At 37.0% G+C, this 21,340-nt stretch overlaps 2 long non-coding RNA genes and 1 pseudogene across 2 annotated transcripts; all 3 read right to left on the bottom strand.

The window, feature by feature from the left end:
• Window positions 1-2,061: 2,061 nt before the first annotated feature.
• On the bottom strand, window positions 2,062-3,232 carry LOC149230436 (putative histone H2A.1 pseudogene; annotated as a pseudogene).
• Window positions 3,233-4,878: 1,646 nt separating this feature from the next.
• LOC149230435 (uncharacterized) lies at window positions 4,879-5,579 on the bottom strand. The gene is made up of 3 exons (XR_016247372.1): window positions 5,498-5,579; window positions 5,319-5,378; window positions 4,879-5,219 (listed from the first exon to the last, which is right to left on the bottom strand). It is a non-coding gene; the product is annotated as an uncharacterized LOC149230435 (long non-coding RNA).
• A 7,187-nt stretch (window positions 5,580-12,766) lies between these two features.
• Window positions 12,767-13,482, bottom strand: LOC149230434 (uncharacterized). The gene is made up of 3 exons (XR_016247371.1): window positions 13,386-13,482; window positions 13,207-13,266; window positions 12,767-13,107 (listed from the first exon to the last, which is right to left on the bottom strand). It is a non-coding gene; the product is annotated as an uncharacterized LOC149230434 (long non-coding RNA).
• Between the last annotated feature and the right edge of the window lie 7,858 nt (window positions 13,483-21,340).

Here is a 21,340-nt window from a genome sequence, read left to right as displayed (position 1 = left end):
AAGGTATTTTTTGCAACCAAAGCTTAAAAACTAAAAATCATAATTATGTGTATAGTATTGCACCTCCACCAGGGAAATTTCATATCCAACAAAGAGAACCACTCAGTACATATACAACCCAAAGACTTGTAGATGTGAGGATGCATGTCTTCCAAGTAAAATTTGGGAAGAACAATATTTGCCCATTATTTTCCTTATGAGTCCCTTGAGTCCCTTTTTTCTTAAATTTGAACTTCATGGTTTGGGATTTCTATTTTTCTTCTCATTTTACTATGTAGATATCCCATGATTTTTTATTCTACAAAACCTAGTTATATGACTGAATTGTGTTTTTTCTAAACACTTATGTATGTTGGGCTCCACTAATCTAGTATCTAAAAAAACTAATTATGAATAAATTGTGGGTTTTGTAAGTGTTTTAAGAACGTTGGATGCTAATGACTCATATATTAAATTGCCCTTTCTTTTTATGATAAATTTGGGTTTTGTGGTAAAAATTATCCATTATTTTCCTTGAGCCTTTTCCAACTTCCAATTCTTTTATGAGATAATTTGATTTTTTGGGATTTCTATTTTTCTTCAAATTTTACCATGTAGATATCTTATATTGTGGGGCTTCACTCAAAGCCTAAAATAATGATGACTACAAACTTAATACTCATAGATATTTTAATAAAAAATGTCATAAATGGAATACACATATTATAGCTCATTTACAATCATCCCTAAATTTATTATAAATAAGTTCACCTAAATTTCCAATAGATTTCTATGGTCTATAAGGAAAAAGCTAGCATCCCTATGGTCACAAAATCTATTTGACATTTGTTTTCTTCTTTAAGGCTCTAGCATAAGATCATAAAAATGTCTCCTCTTTCACTCCCTATTCAAGCATCACTATTATAAAAATTTATAATTACTATTATTCCTCCTAAGAAGATAACTAAGTAATTTCAGTAGAAATGGGGAATCTACTATATTAAGAGGTGACTCCTATAGTAGTGTAGATTATAAATTCCAAGCCAATGATGAATTTCTTTAGAGTTGGAACCAATGGGCATATATAAAATGACAAATCCTTCAATGAAGTTACCAACTAATCCACCCACATTTAGGTTGAAGCAAGAAGTAGCATTGAAGTGGAGATTCCTAATCATCTCAAGATTTCATAAGACTTTTAAGAATCAACTAATTAGATAAAGCACCACATTAAGATGAGAGTTAAAAAATTATCAGTTTGGTCATAGTAGATTAATCATACACATTTTACAAAAACAACAACAACAAAAACCCTTATTGGTCTTCCATGTAAAAGACCAAGGATCAATTAACAGTAACAATATGCTCTTAAATACAATGAAAAAGAAACTAATAACATATAAAACAAACAACTTCAAGATTCTAACTATTAGGCCTAAAGAAAAACCATTCAATGCTAAATAAAAATATACTCTTAAATACAATGAAAAAGAAACTATTAACATATAATAGATTACCAAAAACAAACAACTTCAAAGTTCTAACTATTAGGCTTACACGAAAACAATTCAACATTAATTTAAACGTTGTTAATTATATTAGTCCAAAAACTTAAAAAATAACATTTAAACATAGTTTAAACAATAAAAGCCTGGAGTAAAAAATAAAGAAAGAAAAAGCACCAAAAAAAAACAAAAAAAAAACTTAAGAACCAACATATTGAATACATAAAACCTACAGACAATAATGAATTAAATAATTCAGTCATGAAATAAAGGACTTGGAACAATAATAAACGTAGTAAATAGTAATGTAACATAAAACAACAAAATGAGTTATTGTAAACCTATAAATCCTCGAAAGTTCAGCAAACTTGGAACCCCAAACTCTGGGGCTTAATTTCCCATACCCTTCGAAAGGAATTTATACATAAAACAATATTTGAACAGGGCACACTACAAACAGAATTGATTTAAGACCTATATATAGATATCTATAGAGTATTCAGTAATAAGTTCCAAATGGGCTTTATTAGAAAACAAAATGCCCCCAGAGGAAGAAAAAGTGATCTTATAAAAAACATCAATTTGGCGCATAAACATTTTTCACTTTCCCATTCTTCACTTTCTCGATGTACTTCTGGGAGAAGAGAGCATAATGAATGATTTCGATCGCTCCACCGCTGGCGATGGTCACATTCTCGAAAAGTTTATCCAAATCCTCATCGGATCGGACGGCTAGCATAATGTGGCGAGGGATAATTCTGGTCTTCTTGCAACGACGGGCAGCTTTTTTGCTCAAACTCCAACACTTCGGTGGTGAGATATTCCAAGACAGCGGCAAGGTAGACGGCCGCCCCAGCTCCAACCCGCTTGGCATACCGCGATATCTGGCAATCCTCCCCACTGGAAAGGTCAATCCGGCCTTCACTGTTTTCGTTACTCGCTTCTTCCTTGAGCCTGCTCCATTCTTCCCTCCCTTTCCGTCGCTCTTTCCTGAAGTCTCCATTTTCGGAATACTGCTCCTCTGCCGCTGATTGTACCCGCAAATGGCAACCGCGAATTGCTTCTGCCACAAAGCCACAGACACTCATGAGAATGGAAAGATATTTGGTAGAATTTTGTGTTACTGTTTAAATTTTTGGAAGCTGGCATTCATACACTTCTTAACAAGCAATATAAAAGTAAATCTCATCAACAACTCTGGCAGAGTTTCCGGATTTGAAATCGATTTACAATAATCCCACCTGTATTTTTACTAAAAATCACTCAATAATGAGTAGAATTTTATAAATCACCAGATAACTTACCAGCTAAATATATTTCTTTGGGTTTTGCTATTAGTTTGAATAAACACTGAGAAGTGCTTTATATTCTATAGATATATACATGCATGTTCCCCTCCCTAACGCCCAAGCAAATGCATGATCGTACGAAAAGTGCATAACACAATGGAGTTCAAGAACTACTGAAGATCATGTGCGGAAACAAAAAATGTGATCAATTCGGTTTGAAACAAAGAAGTGCGGGTATAGTTGTGCATTACGTAGTGCATAGGAGAAAAAGCATGCTCGCCAGCCTCTGGATCTAATCAAAGATCAAATATAAACCCTAAAAAAATTTAGCATAGGAGAAAAAAATTATCGCCGGGATCAACATATTAATCAAAGATCAAATATTAACCCTAAACAAATAAAGGTTTATTCACTTACCTCAGTTTGTTTGTTTGGCGCAGTATTGACGTTCTTGCACATTTCTTCTGCTCTTATTTACCAGTTTCCACTGCCAAACTCGAACTCAGATTGAGTCCACTGCCAAACTCGAACTCAGACCATTAAGATTGAGTCCACTGCCAAACTCGAACTCAGACCATTAAGATTGAGATATTGATGGTGTAATGACCCCGGTAACTTGTAAATCTGGATAATTACTGTGGTAAAAGTGTTGAGTGGTTACTCATGGTTTTGAATAACATTATTAATAAAGAAAGTTAATTATTGAATTATTTTTACATGGATATGTTCTTGGAAATGCTGGCAGCCTCCTGAAGGAGGATTTCTATTTTTAGTGAATCAGTTATGAAACTGATGCAACTGCTTCTCACCCAAGGAAAAGTCCTGGGAAGGAAAAGTCTCTGGGTTGTTGAGGAACAAGCAGAGGGAGAAATTCCATGAGAGAGCAGAGTAAGAAAAGAGGTTAAGTCTGGTAATGACCAGATAACCTAGCACAGAGGTGCAAGAGTCTTGTTGAGGGCTGCAGGCCTGCAAGACGGCTCGGGGGGAGAATCCAACGAAGTGGATCTCAAGGTTGGGAGGATAAGAGCAAACCATTGCAGGTGACTTCTGCAAATAAGGACATCATAGCGGGAATAACCAGGTATGCAATCTCTGATCTAGTTAGTAAATAAAGAGCAGGTACAGAAGGAGACAGACAGGACACAGAACTTGTCTTACTGTCTTTAGTTACTGTAGTATGTCAATCTGAATGAATGAATACAGTTCTTGAAATATTTATGCATGTTAATGTGAGACTATGGTCACCTATGGACATACCAAAGATAATGAAAGTGAGCGTGACTGTGTAGGGAAACTATTAAATAGTGCTGCAAATATATATGAGAAGGCCGAAACGAAATGCTGTGATTATATATATAAAAAGGCCGAAACGAAATGCTGCAAACATATATTTCAATGGCCGAAAACAACATGCTGTATACATATAAATATATGCCAGGTGGCATGGCATAAACACCCTGTTGTATAAACATGAACCATTATACAAACGTAATGCTGTGTAGTGAAACCTTATTACGGAGCAGAATCTTAAAATAGCAGTGTACAGTAAAAGAACACAAAGCAAGCTAAATCATATTAACAGACTCGGAAGAGGGTTATAACAAGTGAAATCATGCCGACAGACCGAATAAGGGTTATAATAAACAAGATGTATTAGCAGACCCGAGTAGAAATTCTATTTCTAAATGAAGGACCCGGTAGTAGCTACGCTTAACAAAACCGGTAACAAATCCCTCATTACAAGATAAGTCAACAATATCAAATTTATGAGCTGCAAAAATTAAACATACAGTAATACTGGCATTAAGGTCATTGTAAACGACTGTCGCGGAAGAGGTAAACGCTACGCTCATCACCCGAGCGCAGGATTATCTCAGTGCCGCCTTACATATATATTTACATGAGATGGGTACCGTCTGTATGAACTGAACACATGTAGAAACCCCAATATTACTACTATATGAATATGCACTGAAGTAAACTCTTTAAATCCACGGATCTATTAAATAGACAGAAATATAAACATATAAAAGAACACCCAGAACGTGAATCGACCATATGAACAGACTATGTGAGAGTAATATAACCATTTGGAACTATTGTCATAATCTGAAAACCGGAAGCAAATATCCATTAAGGGAAACTGTATAACATTGTCATAGCTGTGAGAAGTCCGGCATAGAAGTCAGTGGTAAACCACGGAATAAAGGAAACTAAACAAAGTCGTTCACAGATACGTTAAACTTCATGAGAACTGTTCTAAAATATACATTCGGTGTTTTCTTAAAGCCTGAGGGCCAAGCCGAATCAAATATACAGAGATACAGTAATTGGCGTGAAAGCCACAAGTAACACCTAACTAAACCCTAAGGGTTCACGCGGGACAGGCCGGCATGGAGAGGCCGCCTGTATAAGCGTAACCAGGACTGAGATAAATAAATCGGACCTAAGACAGATAAACGAACCATAAACTATGTCTCAGCTAGAAGTCATGACATACTGCGTATCGATAAGCAAAACCAATGAGGAGCCAGTATCGGCATACCTGTAAACTTCGCTAAACGCCTAGTTCCTTCTGCACGCGGTAGGAGAAGCGGTGGAAGGCCTGCACAAAACCCCCATGAGAGGCATTCGGCCACAGTCAGAATATAGACTACTCAGAGAGAAAAACATGCCTGAAAGTTAACTGTAACATGATCATAGATTCAATAGAGCCATCCTTACCTAAGCTGTGAGATAGGCATCAGAATAGTTGCAGAGAGGTCTGTAGCAGTGGTGCGAGAGCTCGGCAGCTACGGTGGGTTGCAAATGAACCAAATCCGACAATCCCGCTGAATAAATATTGGCTGTCAAACCCTAGATTAACCAGAGCCGTCCGATGAGGTTGATAGATCTCCATCGTAGGTTTATGCGGGAGGTTATGGCGCGAATCCCAGTGTGGGCAGCCCATTGCAAGTCACATGCCATCACGTGGGTTGAAAGTCATCTGGCCATCAAGAAGGTGAGCTGGGTTACCGCTTGCTCACCACCTGGCTCACCACGTCCACGTCAAGCCGGTCATGACAGTCAGTACTCCAATGCATTAAAGTTCCATTCTCAAATATTCGAAGGCATAAAACCATGTTTAAAGGCCTAAGTTATGTCAGGGTGTTATATATATATATATATATATATATATATATATATATATATATATATATATTATTGACATATGTATTCACAGAGTGCAGGCGTATTAGCTGGGGTGGGCCAGTGTGATTATGTTTATACATATAGGTAAATGTGGAAGAGACCTGGCGGAGGGTAAGTTAATGGTCAACCTACTTAGTTAGGGTGAAGGAAAGTGATGAATTGACCACCTTACAAAATTTTTTTATTTTGCATTTTTAAGTTTATGAGATTAAGTTTATGAGATCGTGACAATGTGGTATCAGAGCCAGGTTTCAAAACTGTGGCCTCTGGAACAGCAAAGATTACCTAATGTATATATGAGAAAAGACAATACATCTAACTGATTTTCTTGTGTACCAATTAGGAGATTCATACAGAGACAGCCAGCTGCTAACAGTTAATAAGCAAGATGGAGGAAATGCCGGGAGCTGGTGGCATCCCTCAAGAAAATGCTGAGCTGTGGGTACAGCTTGGTGCTGAGACACGCAGCACCAATCTGGCAATACTGCAAACTGTGCAAGAGTTGAAAAGTGAGATGGCCCGTCTGCGAGAGGATAATGCGCGATTGACCATGGAGCAAGAAAGGATATTGAAAAGCCTGTCAGATAAACAAAATCCACCCTTAGCCAACCCCAGTGCAGAACAGCAAAGGGGAACTGAAGAACGTGATTATGCACCTGAGGGTTCAGATGAACAGGAAGATCATTCTGATAATGTACAAGAACAGCAAACCTCAAAGAGGCAGAAAATGGAATTACAGGGAGAATTCCGGAAAATCAAACCTCCACTGTTCGATGGAGAACAGGAAGAAGCAGCGGAGGCTTGGTTAATTAATATTAATAAGTATTTTCAACTATACGAATATGACCAAAATCTGAAGGCGCGGCTGGCCATTTTCCAGCTACAAGGCAAAGCTACCTTGTGGTGGGAAGAAATTAAAATTGTGAAGGGAGTAAGTGAACAAAGCATAACCTGGGAAAAATTTCAGAAATACTTTAAGGAGAGGTATTTAACTGAGCGCTTCTACGATGAGAAGGCACGGGAATTCCATGACTTGCGACTGGGACAACAGTCCATGGATGAATTCATAAATCGCTTCACTTCCCTGCTTCGCTATGTGCCATACATCAAGGAGGAGAAGGCTAAGGTTCAGAGGTTCGTGAGCAGCCTACCGGCTTATATAAGGGAACGGATTGAGTTTGACAATCCCCGAACCATGGATGAGGCAATTCGTAAGGCTAGAATTTGTTACCAGCAGAACAAACAAAAAGGAGACGTTTCAAACAAAAGATGGACTGAAAGAAAAGGCAACAGAGTTGCTGGAAATAACAAAGGCAGCCGTGGAAATGGCGGTAAAAGTGCTGGAAAGGGGCAGTTTAACAGAAACACCAATAAAGGTACCTTCCGGACTAAGCCAAGCGAGAGTAGGATCAGCGAACCACCTGCCAGATCAGAGATTGAGGGAACCAGACCTCCAGTTCAGTGCTGGGGGTGTGGAGGACCGCATTACGTTAAGAATTGTCCACAGCGTAAAGGAGCTGATCAAATATCTCAAATCCATGAAGCCTCAACTGTTGGGGATGTGGCGCGCAGCGTACCAAGAATTAATGCAGCCCTAGAGGACCGGCAAGCGGAATATCAACCCTCCATGGTGGAATTCGAAGGTAAGATTTCAAACCTGTCTGTAGCTGTACTTATTGATCCAGGAGCTACTTTAAGTTATGTTAGTCCAAAAGTAGTGGAACATTGTAAGCTATCACCGGAAAAGTTCAAAAACCCATGGTTGGTCCAGTTAGCTACGGGGGCCAAAAGACGGGTTTTAGCTAAAGTTAATAACTGTTCTTTCAGTATAGCTGGACAGCCCGTAACAGCAGACCTGAATGTACTACCATTAGGTTCTTATGACATTCTTATTGGTATGGATTGGCTGGAAAAGCACTGGTCATTGGTGAATTGCAAAACCAAGACCATATACTACAAGGATGATTTGGGGCAGCAGCAGGAAATGCAGGGAATTAGACATCCTGTCCAGATTCGACCTATCACTGCGACTCAGTTAGCTAAATGTATGAGAAAGAAATGTCAGATCTATGCCATACAAGTTGGTTATGCAAACCAGAAAGATAAGATGTCCGCATTAGGCAATATTCCAGTGGTACAGGAATTTACAGATGTTTTTCCTGAAGAGGTACCGGGACTGCCTCCAAAGAGGGACATAGACTTCACTATAGAGCTAATACCGGGAGCAGCACCAGTATCGCGGGCACCCTACCGAATGAGCGTACCAGAGTTAACAGAGTTGAAAATGCAGCTTCAAGAGCTGTTGGATAAACAATATATACGTCCCAGTGTATCACCCTGGGGAGCTCCAGTATTATTTGTGAAGAAGAAGGATGGGACCCTTCGCATGTGCATAGATTATCGACAGCTGAATAAGCTCACGGTCAAAAACAAGTATCCCTTACCCAGGATAGATGAACTCTTTGATCAAGTGAAAGGGGCAAAAGTGTTTTCCAAGATTGACCTGCGATCTGGTTATCATCAGATCAGAATTAAAGATGAGGACATTGCCAAAACTGCCTTCCGGACACGCTATGGGCACTACGAATTTGTAGTGCTACCTTTTGGTTTGACCAATGCACCTGCCACCTTCATGTGTATGATGAACAGCGTGTTTCATCGGTTTTTAGACAAATTTGTGCTGATATTTATTGACGATATTCTGATATACTCTCACTCCCAGCAGGAACACGAAGAGCACCTTAGGTTGGTGTTGCAGACCCTTCGAGAACATCAGCTATACGCTAAGTTCAACAAATGCGATTTCTTCAAGGAGAAGATTCAGTACTTGGGACACGTGATTACTAAAGAAGGAATTGCTGTAGACCCGGAAAAGATAAAAACCATTATGGAATGGCCCATACCCAAGGATGTTGCTGATATCAGATCCTTTATGGGATTAGCTGGCTATTACCGGAGGTTTGTGGAAGGTTTCTCTAGGATAGCCTATCCTATTACCTCCCTACAGAAAAAGGGGAAAGTATTTAAGTGGACATCAGAATGTCAGCAGAGTTTTTACCATCTGAAGCACTTACTTACCACTGCACCTGTTTTGAGTATAGCTGATCCTAATAAGGATTATGTGGTATGCACCGATGCAAGCAAGGAGGGTGTGGGAGGAGTATTAATGCAGGAAGGAAAGGTAATAGCATATGAATCAAGGAAGCTGAAGGAGCATGAGCAGAGATACTCTGCTTACGATCTGGAATTAACAGCTGTCATTCATGCGCTGAAAATGTGGCGGCACTACCTCCTAGGGAGGAAATTTCTGCTGTTAACAGATCATCACAGTTTGACACACTATTTCAGCCAACCTACCTTGAATGCAAGACAAGGACGTTGGGCAGATTTCCTAAGTGGGTATGATTTCGACATAAAGCATTTAAAGGGCAAGGAAAACCGAGTGGCGGATGCATTAAGTCGGAAGGTTCACTGTTTATGTGAACTTTCCGTCAGCAAATGGCAGAATTCACTAATTGAGCAAATAAAAACAGCAGCTAGTCTTGATTCTGAATACCAGCACTTAAAACAGCAAGTACAGCAATCTGTTAAGGAAAGATTACAGCAAGGATACACACTAAACAGTGCTGGAATGCTGTGTTTTAATAAGAAAATATTTGTACCTGATTCAAATGACCTTAGGAGGCTGATTTTGGATGAGTTTCACATCAGCCACTACACTGGTCATCCGGGGTACCAGAAGATGATCAATGCGCTTAAGAAGGAATACTATTGGCCAGGAATGAAGAAACAAGTGGTTGAGTACTTGGCACGGTGTTTGGAATGCCAGCAAATAAAGGCAGAACATCAGCATCCCGCTGGACTGCTACAGCCTTTGCCTATTCCGGAGTGGAAATGGGAAACCATTTCCATGGATTTCATAACTGGGTTGCCCCGAACAAAGAAAGGTAACGACTCTATCATGGTAGTGGTTGATAAATTGAGTAAAGCAGCGCACTTTGTTCCTGTGCAGTCCACTTACAAGGCGGTGCAAATCGCTCACCTTTTTATGCAAAATATCTTTCGATTGCATGGATTGCCAAAGGTAATTATATCAGACCGCGATGTGAAGTTTACTTCCATTTTTTGGAGAACATTGTTCGCTGAACTGGGGACTCAGTTGAATTTTAGCACGGCCTATCACCCACAGACCGATGGCCAAACTGAGCGAGTTAATCAGGTGTTGGAAGACATGTTGCGGGCGTATGTAATGTTGAAACCAGGACAATGGGAAGAGTATTTACATCTGGTCGAATTTGCGTATAATAATGGGTATCACACTTCGACTCAGCTAAGTCCCTTTGAAGTCCTATATGGACGAAAATGTCGCACACCCTCAAGTTGGGGTGGACCTGAGGACAAGTTGAGTTTGGGACCAGAAATGCTTAAAGAAATGGAAGACTTGGTGAAAAGAGTGCGTGCTAATCTAAAAGCTGCCCAAGACCGACAGAAAAGTTTTGCGGACAGAAAAAGAAGATTCACAGAATATAAGATTGGTGATCATGTGTTTGTGAGGATCCAAACTAGGAGGAGCACTCTGCAGTGGAGTGGGTGCGCCAAGCTGGCTCCACGATACTTTGGACCTTTTCAGATCTTGGCTAGAGTGGGGCCAGTGGCCTACCAGCTTGCCATGCCAAGTCACATCAGGATTCACAATGTGTTCCACGTGTCTGTCCTAAAGAAATATGTATATGACTCTAAACATGTTATTCGATGGCAAGATGTGCGGGTAAGAATTAATCCGGTTGTGTTATTAAGCAGCTATATTTTGTAAAAAACTAATTTAAGGTATTGGTGGTTTGCAGGTCGAACCGGAAGGCGAGGTCCTGGTCGAACCACAGAGCATTCTCGACCGGAGAGAAGTGCGGCTGCGGAAACGGGTTATTACCCAAGTTAGAGTGCTGTGGCAGCACTATGGGCCTGAGGAGGCTACATGGGAAGACGAGGAACTCATTAGAAAAACTTACCCACATTTATTTAATGAGAGTAGACATCGGGACGATGTCCAATCTTAGGGGGGGGAGATGTAATGACCCCGGTAACTTGTAAATCTGGATAATTACTGTGGTAAAAGTGTTGAGTGGTTACTCATGGTTTTGAATAACATTATTAATAAAGAAAGTTAATTATTGAATTATTTTTACATGGATATGTTCTTGGAAATGCTGGCAGCCTCCTGAAGGAGAATTTCTATTTTTAGTGAATCAGTTATGAAACTGATGCAACTGCTTCTCACCCAAGGAAAAGTCCTGGGAAGGAAAAGTCTCTGGGTTGTTGAGGAACAAGCAGAGGGAGAAATTCCATGAGAGAACAGAGTAAGAAAATAGGTTAAGTCTGGTAATGACCAGATAACCTAGCACATAGGTGCAAGAGTCTTGTTGAGGGCTGCAGGCCTGCAAGACGGCTCGGGGGGAGAATCCAACGAAGTTGATCTCAAGGTTGGGAGGATAAGAGAAAACAATTGCAGGTGACTTCTGCAAATAAGGACATCATAGCGGGAATAACCAGGTATGCAATCTCTGATATAGTTAGTAAATAAAGAGCAGGTACAGAAGGAGACAGACAGGACACAGAACTTGTCTTACTGTCTTTAGTTACTGTAGTATGTCAATCTGAATGAATGAATACAGTTCTTGAAATATTTATGCATGTTAATGTGAGACTATGGTCACCTATGGACACTGTATTAATAACTTAGAGTTGTGCAGTCGTCATCATACGCTCAGAACAGAGTTAGTTCTTAGAGTGAATGAAAAGGTATGGAACTGTATCAATGTCAGTGAGGTAAATTAGAGAACAGAAGTAAACAGAACCAAGGAAAGGTCTAGAAATGCTTGGTGAGAACCCAAGTTAGATAATACAGTTAGTTAGCACAGAATTAGTGCTCGCATGTAAATAGTGACGTTACATAAACCAAAGATAATGAAAGTGAGCGTGACTGTGTAGGGAAACTATTAAATAGTGCTGCAAATATATATAAGAAGGCCGAAACGAAATGCTGTGATTATATATATAAAAAGGCCGAAACGAAATGCTGCAAACATATATTTCAATGGCCGAAAACAACATGTTGTATACATATAAATATATGCCAGGCGGCATGGCATAAACACCCTGTTGTATAAACATGAACCATTATACAAACGTAATGCTGTGTAGTGAAACCTTATTACGGAGCAAAATCTTAAAATAGCAGTGTACAGTAAAAGAACACAAAGCAAGCTAAATCATATTAACAGACTCGGAAGAGGGTTATAACAAGTGAAATCATGCCGACAGACCGAATAAGGGTTATAATAAGCAAGATGTATTAGCAGACTCGAGTAGAAATTCTATTTCTAAATGAAGGACCCGGTAGTAGCTACGCTTAACAAAACCGGTAACAAATCCCTCATTACAAGATAAGTCAACAATATCAAATTTATGAGCTGCAAAAATTAAACATACAGTAATACTGGCATTAAGGTCATTGTAAACGACTGTCGCGGAAGAGGTAAACGCTACGCTCATCACCCGAGCGCAGGATTATCTCAGTGCCGCCTTACATATATATTTACATGAGATGGGTACCGTCTGTATGAACTGAATACATGTAGAAACCCCAATATTACTACTGTATGAATATGCACTGAAGTAAACTCTTTAAATCCACGGATCTATTAAATAGACAGAAATATAAACATATAAAAGAACACCCAGAACGTGAATCGACCATATGAACAGACTATGTGAGAGTAATATAACCATTTGGAACTATTGTCATAATCTGAAAACCAGAAGCAAATATCCATTAAGGGAAACTGTATAACATTGTCATAGCTGTGAGAAGTCCGGCATAGAAGTCAGTGGTAAACCACGGAATAAAGGAAACTAAACAAAGTCGTTCACAGATACGTTAAACTTCATGAGAACTGTTCTAAAATATACATTCGGTGTTTTCTTAAAGCCTGAGGGCCAAGACGAATCAAATATACAGAGATACAGTAATTGGCATGAAAGCCACAAGTAACACCTAACTAAACCCTAAGGGTTCACGCGGGACAGGCCGGCATGGAGAGGCCGCCTGTATAAGCGTAACCAGGACTGAGATAAATAAATCGGACCTGAGACAGATAAACGAACCATAAACTATGTCTCAGCTAGAAGTCATGACATACTGTGTATCGATAAGCAAAACCAATGAGGAGCCAGTATCGGCATACCTGTAAACTTCGCTAAACGCCCAGTTCCTTCTGCACGCGGTAGGAGAAGCGGTGGAAGGCCTGCACAAAACCCCCATGAGAGGCATTCGGCCACAGTCAGAATATAGACTACTCAGAGAGCAAAACATGCCTGAAAGTTAACTGTAACATGATCATAGATTCAATAGAGCCATCCTTACCTAAGCTGTGAGATAGGCATCGGAATAGTTGCAGAGAGGTCTGTAGCAGTGGTGCGAGAGCTCGGCAGCTACGGTGGGTTGCAAATGAACCAAATCCGACAATCCCGCTGAATAAATATTGGTTGTCAAACCCTAGATTAACCAGAGCCGTCCGATGAGGTTGATAGATCTCCATCGTAGGTTTAGGCGGGAGGTTATGGCGCGAATCCCAGTGTGGGACAGCCCATTGCAAGTCACATGCCATCACGTGGGTTGAAAGCCATCTGGCCATGAAGAAGGTGAGCTGGGTTACCGCTTGCTCACCACCTGGCTCACCACGTCCACGTCAAGCCGGTCATGACAGTCAGTACTCCAATGCATTAAAGTTCCATTCTCAAATATTCGAAGGCATAAAACCATGTTTAAAGGCCTAAGTTATGTCAGGGTGTTATATATATATATTATTGACATATGTATTCACAGAGTGCAGGCGTATTAGCTGGGGTGGGCCAGTGTGATTATGTTTATACATATAGGTAAATGTGGAAGAGACCTGGCGGAGGGTAAGTTAATGGTCAACCTACTTAGTTAGGGTGAAGGAAAGTGATGAATTGACCACCTTACAAAATTTTTTTATTTTGCATTTTTAAGTTTATGAGATTAAGTTTATGAGATCGTGACAGATGGTATGATTTATATATTTATACATTTACTGTGCAGGTTAAAGTGTTTATTTATAATCTTATTCTCACCTATGTGTTTATGAACCGTTGCTATTAACTAGCTAGATCCATTTTAATTTTAGGATTACTAAGTGCAGCATCAAATGTGAACATAATTATGAAGCTTGATCGCTATAACCCAGATTTCCCAAAATTTTGGTCGGATTTTTGTCAAAATCATACTGAAATTTTTACTATTTTCCAGGCAAAATCGTGGCCTCCTTCCACTATGTCACCCCTTTTTACTTTAGAAGAAGTTTGCATCTAAAAAAATTGATATCTCTTCGACTTTGGTGGATCTAGAGTTAAAATGAATTTATGTTGGTTTTATTATTAATTATATTTATTACTTTTTATTTTTAGTGTTATTTTTATGTAATTTGAGGTAGCCAAATGTTTTATGAGGATGGATACATGTTAGGCAATCTTGAAAATGGTCATATACCATCTCACCCATTGATGGGTAATTCCGCCCCTCCCTTTGTGAAAACTAGTCATTTTTACTCTAAAAGAAGTTTGCATATAAAAAAATATTGATATCTCTCTGACTTTGGTGGATCAAGAGGTAAAATGGATTTATGTTGGTTTTATTATTAATTATATTTATTAATTTTTATTTTTATTTTTATTTTTATCTAATTTGACGTAGTCAAATGTTTTATGAGGATGGATATATGCTTAGCCAATCGGTCATCTACCATCTCACCTATTGATGCGTGATTCCCGCGCATCCCCATCCCTCTCTCGGTGAAAACTGGTCTTTTTTACTCTAAAAAATATTTGCATCTAAAAAATATTGATATCTCTGTGGATCAAGACTTAATATAGATTTATGTTGATGTTATTATTGATTATATTTATTAATTTTTATTTTTATTTTTATTTTTATGTAATTTGATGCAGTCAAATGTTTTATGAAGATGGATACATGCTTAGCCAATCCCGAAAACTAACCGTCTACCATCTCACCTATTGATGTGTGATTCCGACTCCTCCCCACCCCTCTCAGTGAAAACTAGTCATTTTTACTCTAAAAGATGTTTGCATCTAAAAAATATTGATATCTCTCCGATTTTAGTGGATCGGAGAGGTAAAATGGATTTATGTTGGTTTTATTATTAATTATATTTATTAATTTTTATTTTTATTTTTAGTTTTATGTAATTTGAGGTAGTCAAATGTTTTATGAGGATGGATACATACTTAGCCAATCATGAAAACTGGTCATTTACCATTTCAGCTGATAAGTGATTCGTGCCCCTCTCACCCTAGCCAATCCTGAAAACTAGTCATCTACCATCTCACCCATTAATGAGTGATTCTTGCCGCTCCCTTAATTACCTCTCTCCTACCCTTGGTGGTATTTTCCCCACCTCAACCCCACTCCCACCCCACCTTCATAAATCTTATAATCATTTACAAAAAAAATCATCATTTCGAATTGGAGGTCTTCTTTAACTTTATTTCGTAGATTATATTTCTTATTTAATTTAAATTAAATTGATCCTCATCCTTTAACATCCCCCTCTATAATTAAACGTGATTAAATTTATTTAAAACTGGTTTAGTAATATTAGTTTTCTCGTTAATTTCTAAACCATTTTTACTTCATTATTTAATTAATTCTTAATTTACTTTCTAATGTTTCAATATAACCTTATTAGAATTGGACTTACCAGAATTTGGTCATTCCTTCCATTAATTCTTAATTTATTTAATTTATTTGTGTGACTTTGTTTAATTGTGGTGAAATAACTGTTTTAATCATTATTTATTTTTATCTATTTTAACATTTATTACTAATTATTTTATTTTATACTTTTTAATTTTGGCCAAATTATGGTTTTAATCATTAGTTATTTTTTCTAATTTAATATTTATTTCTAATAACATTTAATTTTACCAAATTTATTCCTCGCTAATCTTTAATCAAACGAATACTTGACTTCTTTCTATAAATACTCTCTTTAGCACTAACTTATTCTTAAAGTTCTTGGTTTTGTAATCAAAAACATTATATAGTTCACTTCAAACTCTTTTTTATAAATATCCTTTTTAGCACTAGTTTATTCTTAAAGCTCTTTGGTCTAGGATCAAAAACATTACATGGTTCATTTTCGGAAATCTCCAATGATAATTATCATTGTAATTATTATTTATTTTTTATTTTTTTAGATAATTAGCAATTTTTTATTATTTTTTAATTGAACCAATATTTGGGTAAGTGGTATTGATAAGCCATGGTAGTGGCCCATGATATTGTAACAAAGCCTCTTTACAAGTTAATAATATCTATGGTAAAATAAGGTGAATATCGATGGTTAAGAATCTTGTTATATAGCAAGTTTATTGTAAATATCGAGTTTTAATTTTAAAAATGGTATAAAAATAAAATAAATAAAAATATTTATAAAACATTTTGATTTTGAAATGAGTTATAGTTTTTAGGCGTGTGGTATTGATAAGCCATGGTATTGGCCCATGGCATTGTAACAAAACTTATTTAGAAGTTAATAATATCCATGGTAGAAGTTAATAATATCCATCCATCCAATATTCATGGTTAAGAATCTTGTTATCTTATAAGTATTAAATATTTATGTGCCTATTAATTTAATTTTAATATAGTTATGGAATCATTATTTTAATGTGTATGATAAAATGGATCTTAATATATCACTACTATTTATATATATGTTATATATTTTAATGTGATATGTATATTTTAATTTTCTTTTATCTAAAATTTTATTAATAAAAACAAAACTGCAATATAAAATGTTTACATCTAACACCTACACATCTCCCCACTACTAGGTTGTACAGTAGCACCTTTGGATGGAATCATTGCTCTATCCGCCTTTGCAAACCTATATTGTGTTTATATAAAGTCCAAGTGTTGTTGCTAATTAGTAATTTTGATAGTTCATTCTATTTAACATTAATAGATGATGATGAACCACAGTTGTTGGTTCCAAACACGTCGGCAAAAAAAATCTCTCATGTGATTTCTACCGAAAGACTTCGTTTAATTAATAGACGCGTATAAATTTGAAAGCTATTAAAATATCTAGACATTCCATTTAACATTATGCTTGTACTTGTTAATATGTGATTTAGAGAAAGAATATAATTCTATGAAGTCATATTGTTAGCAATGGGGTTCTGCCATAAATTATGTCAGTGGAATAAAGGTTCTTTCAGTGCTAATGTTTTGCGATGATTTCTAATGAATAAATTACAATAGGATTTGTAGAGTTGTTCAAAGAGAAGGAGGTGGATAATTGATACTAGTAGGAATTGTGGATGCTTGAACATTGGTGTTTAAATAGTTTAATTATTGTTACTAAGCTTACACTAGTGTAGAAATTAATGTGAGATTTGAAACTGCTCATGAAATTTACTAAATCACAAGACATGAAGCTACTCTACTGATATGTAGAAGTTAATTCACCATTTAAAACAAAAATCACAGACATGAAAAAGAAACATCACAAATGCATAAATATTTATCTAGAGGAAATCAACTTCTCAAAACCCCTTCCGACCTATATTGCATTAATCAGATAATACATATGAAATACATATGCTTGCTTAAGCCTAAGAACAACCTGCAAGTGTATAGTATATTCATTTGCCTATTTGACTAAATTTTGCCAACACTTAGCTAATTTTCTAGCCCTCCAAGTTCTTAATTCCTTGCACTATTCCTTGAGGAATTAGGCCTCTATTAATTGGGAAATTCCCTCATATGGATTGTGCAATTTCTTTAGGTCCTTCCTCTAACTGCGTGCACCACTTGTACACTTCAGAATAGTCTACAACTGATAGTACACTGCCTTGAAAGCTCCATCTCAATTGGGTAATTTGAATTCTCTACACACATGAGCTAACTTAGGCTGATTGATTAGTTATTTGTATGATCACCGTGTGTGGTTTAAGTTCCACTTCCATAACTTGACCTTCCACTAGTTCCTCCAACAATTAGAACTAGTTAAACCGACCATAGCTAAATTTAACTGAAATAAATTGCTACAACTGAAATAAGCTCAACCTAGGCTCCTGAAATTTAGGAACCTACTGCACACAACTGAACTTCAAGTCCCTCACTCGAATTAACTAAGCTAAACTCCTATGTTTTAGGAATCAACTGAAGTGAACTGAAGTTCAACTCATTAACTCAAATTGAGTATTTTTAACTGTGTGACAAGAGCCATGTCACCTCAATTAACTCCTCTAAGTTGTATGCTAATGTTTCGAACTTCCTCAATTTGATTAAGGCAAAAATCAAAATTGAGACCTTCTTGTTGCATTTTCAACACTCCCTCTCCGCAAGAAAGGGATTATCAACCACCCTTATCCTGCACCTGTGTAATGTATTGCATGCAACACCTCTCACTGTTTATTTTGTTACTACAACATCTACAATTGAGAAGCATCCAAAAAAACGAACTGAATCAACTATGTCTACGACTGTCTATTGGGAAAATTGTGTTGTTTTTTACTCTACTAGTAAGCCTCCTCCTCTGTCGTCAACATTCCTCTGCAATCCGCAGTATCTGAATCACATTGATCCTCCTACTAGTGAATATTGTGGGACCCCGTAGCAAGGTAATGATCCATGAGGAGAATGACTTCATGGAGCCTGCCCACATTTCTGCAACTCTTGGACTAAGGATCTAGATCACTCCATGATCTGAAAGGGGGGTTTGATAAATTTTTATGCTTACAAGAACCTCCCACTCAGTTAAACAAATAAATGATCTAGCTTATATATGACATTTGCGGAATTAAATACTTGAAACTCGTGTATGTCTTTTTATTTTTAAACTATTTAAGTGTTTTAAGTCCATTTGTTTTTGCTTATATTAAACACATATAACAAACATATAATGCAACAAATAAACATATACACATAACAACAAATTTAATCTAGGAGTTCACCCAAATATCGTGGGTTACGTCTCCTTGAGATTTTATCATCTTGACGGGCTCTCTGGGATTATGGTAAAGTTTCTTTTACAAGTTCCACACTTAACTCCAAAGGTTACTGAACTGAACCAATGGACTTAGAATACCATCTATATCCTTGTCATGGTTTTCATCACTTTGCAAACAGATCTAATCTCCCTTAGACTTGATCATTCAATTAAGGCTTCCATATCATTTGTCCAACCAAGGCTCTAGGAACTAATAAATCAATCCACAACCATAATGAACATGGGCGCCAATATGAAAATAAATGGGAAAATACACATCATGTCTATCTAGGAAATGGAAAGGCTAGGCAAAACCATTGTCAATCTAGGCAATCCTCCATGGCAATGACAAATCATAACCAAATAATCACATGCATATACCATGCATTCCAAAAATAGCAAGGAAATCATACATGCAACTCAGTACTTACAAAGAAAAGCTGTTATAATTGTTGATCCCACTATCCCCTTGCGCTTTGCTTCTTTTCTGTTGCCTTCTTTCTCCAAATCCAAAGTGTACGAGAATCCTCCAAGAGTGCTCCAAAAAAAATCTAAGTGTGAAAGAGTATGAGAGAGAGAATAAAATGAGAGTGCCAAAGACTGAACTGATCCTTAAAAGTATTTTTATCACTGAGGTCTATATTTTCTTCATTTTCCTCTATTTTCCTTCAATTTTCCTCGCATGCAATTTTGTGAACTTTCACCTTCCTTTTCTCCTATTTTCCATTATTTTCATAAGTAAATGTCAATTAATTCCACTTTACCTTTGCCACTTCATTTGCAAATTTCCATGGCCATAAATTAATCACAAGTGATCCCCATCGCTATGTTTTTGCCCAACATTCAACTTGAAATATGGGTCCCATGACCTTGGTCATATTATTCCTTTATTATCATTATTAGATGGATTTTTAACCAGGGTCGTTACACTACCACTCACAAATATAAATATGGAAGTGTTGCTGCTCCTAGCCTTCAACAACCTACAAGGTTGACACCATAAAAATTGGAGGAAAAAGGAGAAAAAGGGCTTTGTTATAGTTGTGATTACAAATACACTAAAGGTCATAAGTGTGCCAAGAAGAAGTTATTTTACATAGATTATGAAGAGGAGGAAAAAAAGGAACAAGAAACATCAAAAGAAGAGGATATATACCATGAACCAACCCTAGAGAAATAAGAAATGAATCTGACCATATCTTGTAATGCAATATTGGCAGGATTACCACTCTTGAAACTCTCAAGATAAAAGGCTATATCAAGAAGAAAAAGGTAATAGTGTTGACTGATTTAGGTAATGCCCATAATTTTATTCATTGTACGATATCGAAGGAATTGAATTGATTTCTATATCCAACGCTAGAGTTTAGAGTGATGGTTGCAAATGGTGGAACTATAAATTTCTCTAGAAAGTGCCATTATATTAAGCTAACCATTCCAATGGGTGGTGCTGTGTTGTACTAGGAGTCAAATGGTTACAATATTTGGGGACAATAACCTTTAATTTTCAAGAACGTTTCGTGATTTTTTTTTTGGGAAGGAAATGAAATTGAATCAAGGGGTATCATAGGGAAACTAGGGAAGATAATCAGCTCCAATGGCATGAAAATTATTTTGAAGAAATAAATTCACGAAGTAATTGCACAATTATGTTCACTAGACGTTCAAACATGGAAATCATCTATTTCTCAGAATCTACAAAAAGTCTTGGAAAATAATTCCAAGGTGTTTGAGACTCCCAAAGGCCTCCTATCTATTTGTGATTATGATCATGCTATTCACTTGATTCGAGGAAGTGTTACTCCAAACATCATGCCTTATAGATATCCCTATGCCCAAAAGAGTGAAATTGAACATATGGTTGCAGAAATGTTAGCAACTATAATTCAACCTAGTCAAAGTTATTTCTTTGCTCCAATAGTGTTGATGCATAAGAAGGATGGGTCAAGGCATATGTGTTTATATTATAGGGAGCTCAACAAGCTCAATATTAAAGATAAATTTCCCATTCCTATCATTGATTAATTGTTGGATGAATTACATAGAGCAATTTACTTCACAAAGTTGGATCTTGATTCAGGATATCATCAAATTAGAATGAAGACCGAAGACATTTCAAAAACAACATTCTTAACTCATGAAGATCATTATGAGTTTTTGGTCATGCCTTTTTTCCTTACTAATGCACCTTCCACATTTCAGGGTTTGATGAATTCCATTTTCAAACCCTTCATTTGAAATTTGTGTTAGTATTTTTTGATGATATACTAATATA

This window comes from Pinus tabuliformis, chromosome J (assembly GCF_031772625.1).
Source record: "Pinus tabuliformis cultivar Carrire ecotype Pingquan chromosome J, CPIR1, whole genome shotgun sequence".
NCBI classification, from domain to species: Eukaryota; Viridiplantae; Streptophyta; class Pinopsida; order Pinales; family Pinaceae; genus Pinus; species Pinus tabuliformis.
Note: the sequence above shows the minus strand (reverse complement) of the source record. Positions and strands in the feature narration are given on the sequence as shown.